This window comes from Monopterus albus, unplaced genomic scaffold, assembly GCF_001952655.1.
Source record: "Monopterus albus unplaced genomic scaffold, M_albus_1.0 scaffold743.1, whole genome shotgun sequence".
Lineage (NCBI taxonomy): Eukaryota > Metazoa > Chordata > Actinopteri > Synbranchiformes > Synbranchidae > Monopterus > Monopterus albus.
In genome coordinates, this window is record NW_018128623.1 from 19,796 (window position 1) to 25,486 (window position 5,691).

Consider the following 5,691-nt stretch of genomic DNA (forward strand, 5'->3'; position numbering starts at 1 on the left):
TTTTTCCAAAACATAATCTCATATACATATTTTTGTTCATATTACAGTTAAACAGCAGAGGATCTATTATTTCCTAAAGAAGATGTTTGGGCCTTATTTATGCACTTTTACATAAGTAGAAGTGCAAAAGTAGCATATTAGTAGCAAAATATACGTCAAAGGTAAAAGTATTCACAACACAGAACGGCCAGTTTCACAATAATGTAAATTATATAGTGATGCATTGATCTAAGCATCACTTTACCGTTATCTTACAGCTGGAAAAGCTGGAGCTAAACGTAGACTACCTGTTTTGTTATAGTGTAGGCTACTTCAGAATTTATACAGTATTTAGTGGAGTTTAAAGTACAAAGTAACAGTAAAATGGAAATAGCCCACTCAAATACAAGTACCTCAAAATTGTACTTAAGTAGCCTTCTTAAATTCTAGGTAATAACAGAATGCACTTTAATTATTTTATATTTACTCATAAAGAAATATGACTAACAAGAAAACAATCTATTGATTTAATTAAACAATCTTGCCTGCAGCTGCAGTATGGCATATGAGTAACAAAATTAATTTCATGTTCATTTGGTTTAAATAATAATCATGCTTCTTTGACACAATCATTCCCTGTGTCATATAAACAGATTCAGACCATTAGGACTTCAGGCCTAAAGGTGCATCATGATTCACCAGGTAGAAATGATATTGTTACGACAAAGTGAAGTTGGATCTGTGTGAAATGTGAACTAACCTGTTGGCCGAGGTTTATTCAGACGCTGTATCGTGTAAAAACAAGCTGCATTCATAGCAGTCCTGCTTCAGCTTTCTTGTGTTTGGCTGGATTATACAAAAACATTTATACACATTAGGTAATCGAACCTAGTAAATGATTGTTGCAGTCAGTAATTATTCTGATTTATAACAGAATGAACAACAGGAGTAAATAGTTTTCAGAATAAAGCCTTTAATTTTAATCTCTTTATTTGGAGGGCAGAATATCAGCAAATATACAGCACATATTAAAGAACTCATTTCTAAATATGATGTACACCTGAAATTATATTTGTTTCAGTAAAATGTTGTGCATTATGAGTGCAGCTCACAGCAGAAGCTTTGCTCATGCTGACTAGTCAGTCACAAAGACACACACACACACACACACACTTCTGGTCCAGTCTTCTATCTTCTTTCCAACCCTTCCAACAGCTGAGATGTCCTCTCGACCTGCCTCTGTGTAGTTTCAGTCCTCTGGAGCTCAGAAAAACAACCAGACAGAGCCTCTGGCAGCAAATGTGAAAAAGTCTCTCATTCCTCTTTTTGCCATGGTTTTTATAGGCCTTTTGTCATGTAGACTTCTTAGTCCTTCCATCCAACCAGGTGCCATATTTTGCAGTCATTAGCTTTTTTGGCCTGATCACATCTGATCAAAACCATAAAATCCCATCACCACATCTAACTAATCCATCAGAATTACACACTGTTACACAAAAACTGTCAATGCAGTGAATTTAAAACATAGATCACTGTATTTTGAATAGAAAAATTACTTTAACACCTGATTAAACATTGATAAAACACTGATTGTCAATAAAATCCTTACTTTACACATGAAAGCATTATATTTCTTTTTCAATAAACTCAAGGGCTCGTTTTTCTTTTTTTCTTACCGACACACACTCTGCCTACAGTTCCTGTTTTGTAGGGATGTGTATACTACTTCCCTTTCTCACAGAAACATCCCCCCTTTCCTTAACTGCAGTATTTCTGCTGGTGTGCTGAAGTCTGGTTCATGGGCCTGCTTGGGGTTTCTTAGTATAATTTATGATCACCTTGGTTTCCTTCTGTAGGCTTATAATACTGTCTCCAGTTATCACTGCTGTCCAACTCTTGGCTATCCTTCACACCCCCCAACCCCCCACCCAAATAAGCATTCATAAATGAACAGCACAAAAACTGTTTTAAAAACAAAATGTATAAAAAATGAGAGGGTGTGAAGCCACTGGGATGTTAAAGCTTTGGATCAAAATGTACATATTTAAGGCTACTGTAAAAGCAACATACACATGCAGGTGATGTGTCAGACAGGAACAGTAGTTGGTTTATATAATGGTGTTTGGTTTTCAGTGCTCTCTGTAGAGGAGCATGAAGACGATGAACCCTCTGACAAGGAAGAGAAAAAAACAAAATTATTTGAACAATAATCGCGTGAATAAAAGAGAGACAGATAGATGCTTAAGATAATTCTTCCCCACTAAGTATCAATTACAAAGATACAGTCAGGTTTATAAATATTGGAACAATGGTAAGTTTTGGACTTTGGCCTTCATACACCACCACACTGAATTCAAAATGAAACACTCAAGATGGAGCCAAAGCAAAACTTTCAGTTTTATTTCAGGTGGTTTGACAAATGTGTGTCATTAACCATTCAGGAATAAGAGCCATTTTCGTACACACACCCCCATTGGTGGCTCATAAATAATGGAACAAACTAACGTAATTACAAACATATGGATTGGCTTTAATACTTTTTATACTTGGATGAAAATCCGTTGCAGTCTGGAACCCATGGACATGACTAAATGCTGGGTTTCCTCGCTCGAGATGCTTTGCCAGACCTTTACTGCAGCTGCTGATTGTTTGTGGATCTTTCTGCCTTCACTAAGTGAAAAACATGCTCTGACTTGGCCAGTGAAGAACAGCCCATTTCTTTGCCTTGAGAAATTCTTGGGCAGCTTTCGCTGTATGTTCTGGGTCTTTATCCATCTGCAATGTGAAGCAGGGTCCTATCAGTTTTGCAGCATTTGGCTGAATCTGAGCAGAGTACAGTCCTATACACTTCAGAATTCATCTTGCTACTTTTATCAGCAGTCAGGTCATCTGTACACACACCCCTACTGCTGGCTCATAAATAATGGAACAAACTAACATAATTACAAACATACATGTTTGACAGATGATGTGATAAGCTTTGGATCATGAGCTGTTCCCTTCCCTCTCCATACTTTAGTCTTCCCGTCATTCTGGTACTAGGTTTCATCAGTCCGTAGAGTCTTATTCCAGAACTGGGCAGGCTTTTAGGTGTTTTTCTGGCAAAGTCTAATCTGGCCTTTAGTCTTTCTGCCTTCAGTAAATGAAAAGCACGCTCTGACTTGGCCAGTGTATCTTGCTCAAGGACATCTTGACATGTGAAGACTCTGTATTTACATTCATAAAGCTGTCTCCTGACTGTAGACTTGGACAGTGACACGCCTACCTTCTAAAGAGTGTTCTTGACTTGGCTAGATGTTATGAAAGGTCTTCACCATGGACAGAATTCTGCAGTCATCCACTTTAGTTGTCTTCTGTGGTCTTCCAGGCCTTCTAAAACGTATCAGTTTGCCAGTTAATTCCTTCTTTTTAAGAATGTTCCAGACTGTCATATTGGCCACTCCCAGTGTTTTTGCTATTTCTCTAATGGTCTTATTTTGTTTTTCAGCCTAATGGTGGCCTCCTTCACTTGCACAGACACCTCTTTGGACTTCATGTTGAGCGTTCCAGTGAACAGATACTAAATGCAAACACTCAGAACCACCTCCATGAAAATGGCTCTAATAGGGGTTATGCGGAACGTCACGTGACCAAACCGAAAAACGGATGAGCGCACTTCCGCTTTTCCGCAGAACGCGGGTGACACAACAGTAGTAACGCGAAACACGTTCTTTGAGCTCGTTTTATTTGATTAGTTCGTAGATTAAAAAAAAAAAAACTAGCTTAGCTACATCTCCGTTTGTAAGATAACCGATACATAACTCTACCTTCGTAGTCGTGGATGTATGAAGAAGCATAAAGCTTAAACCCCTTATCCAGCTTGCTGCCCGGTGTTTTAGATGTCGAACTGCATATTCTGTGGACATCCGTGATCTTCATCTTTGGTAGTTCTTGGAGACATCTTGAGTAGAACAGTGCCATATTTCATACTAGTCGCAAACCGGAAACGGATGATTCTGTTTTGCAGTATACGGAAGTAAGTTGCGCATAACCCCTATTCCTGAATGAATAAAGCCACATGTTTGTCAAACCTCTTGAATTAAAGCTGAAAGTTTTGACTTCACTCAGGTCTTGAGTGTCTCATTTCAGATTCACTGTGGTGGTATACAGAGGCCAAATGCCAAAACGTATCATTGTTCCAATATTTATGAACCTGACTGTAAAAACATGTTTATCATATACAGGTTGATGTCGTGAACCCTAACGCAGCTAGCATAGTTATAAAATGTTACTTGGTAAATAATCCGCCGTGCTCTGACTCTACACTTTAGTCTTTACAGCCTTTCATTTGTAATGTAATTCTACCCAGACAAAAGCTTTTGTGCTCAATATTCATAAATGAAGTTATAATGAAATTTAAACTAAAGGGAGCATCTGTGTTGCAAATCTTAGTCTAACAGGTAGAAATATGACAGTTAAGAAAAAGGATGGCTCAAACTAAGCGCTTATTTGATATGGCTTGTTCTGATTACAGATTTGCTACAAGTCATTTCTGTAACATAGTATTTAGTTGTTTTTTTCACTAATGAGTATGGGACTTGGTCATAGTTTGACCAGGACCACCCTCACTGAATACAGATGAGTGACAGTGAGAGCAGTGTGAGGTACATTGTAAGAGGTAGTGTAGAGAGATCTCTTGGACTGCAGTACCAACATCTGCTGGCTAAATTATTATTGTGGTTGTGAGAGGTTATTTTAACAGCATTTCAACTTGCTGCACTGCAAATATGTTCATTAGACTTATCTAATGAAGAATCTCTTTAAAACCTTGTTCTAGAGCGTTCTCTCCAAGCCTAATGGAGCAGCGTTGGATTATGAGCCATCTCCTTTGTGTCCTCAAAATTTGATTCATTAATTTCCTTCTATGAGTAATTAATTTTTTTCAGACTGACATAGCAATGATCCATGAGAGCAGAAGAGTTGGATGACACACTTGTAATAGGTATAAATATGCATAAATATGGCTGTGTTTAAATCATACAGTAGAACATGAAGATGGTTTTATGCAGTGGATACAGGTGATGTGTCAGACAGAGCCATATTTTACCTTTGAACTGTGGTTAGATGCTGTGTTCACTTTCTGGAGAAGACAGAATGTTTTGAACAATGCTCTGTAGAGAAAAATAACAGTCAAATAAGCTGCTGGATATTCCGTTTTTTCATAATGTAAATGCAACTGTAAAAAAATGATAAAATATAGTGGTTAAATTATTACTTTGACTGTAAGAAGGATTTTTAACCCTCTTGTGCTGCAGTTACACTGTGAGAGGAAAACCAAACTATCTGATATTAAAACAGTCTCAACAACTCAAAGATGATTCTTTCACAATATTTCATAGTTTATTAAACTAGTAACTTTTATTTTCTTTATGCATCTTACAAAGCTGCACAAAACACGACTTTACATCTCTGTATACACTGTGCTGCTGCAGCCTGTACGTTCATCTGACACCACTGAATTCTGTTGTGTTGACAAAGGTACAGAAATGTTGACTCAGTAAATTTTCCTTCATGACCATGAAAGTGACTCAGCTGCTTATTCAGACGAACTTTACACGTCACACTGCCAGCAGATTAACATTAAGGGATGCATAGAGAGGGTTTTTCCAATGTAGAATTCAGACAGTGATTTGTGACCTCAGTGACACAGTAAATGAAACACAGTGACAGACA

The 5,691-nt window shown here is 37.6% G+C and overlaps 1 long non-coding RNA gene across 1 annotated transcript; it reads right to left on the reverse strand.

Moving 5' to 3' along the window:
- Positions 1–1,609: 1,609 nt before the first annotated feature.
- Positions 1,610–5,685, reverse strand: LOC109953542 (uncharacterized). Its single transcript, XR_002273927.1, has 2 exons — positions 5,066–5,685; positions 1,610–2,148 (listed from the first exon to the last, which is right to left on the reverse strand). It is a non-coding gene; the product is annotated as an uncharacterized LOC109953542 (long non-coding RNA).
- Between the last annotated feature and the right edge of the window lie 6 nt (positions 5,686–5,691).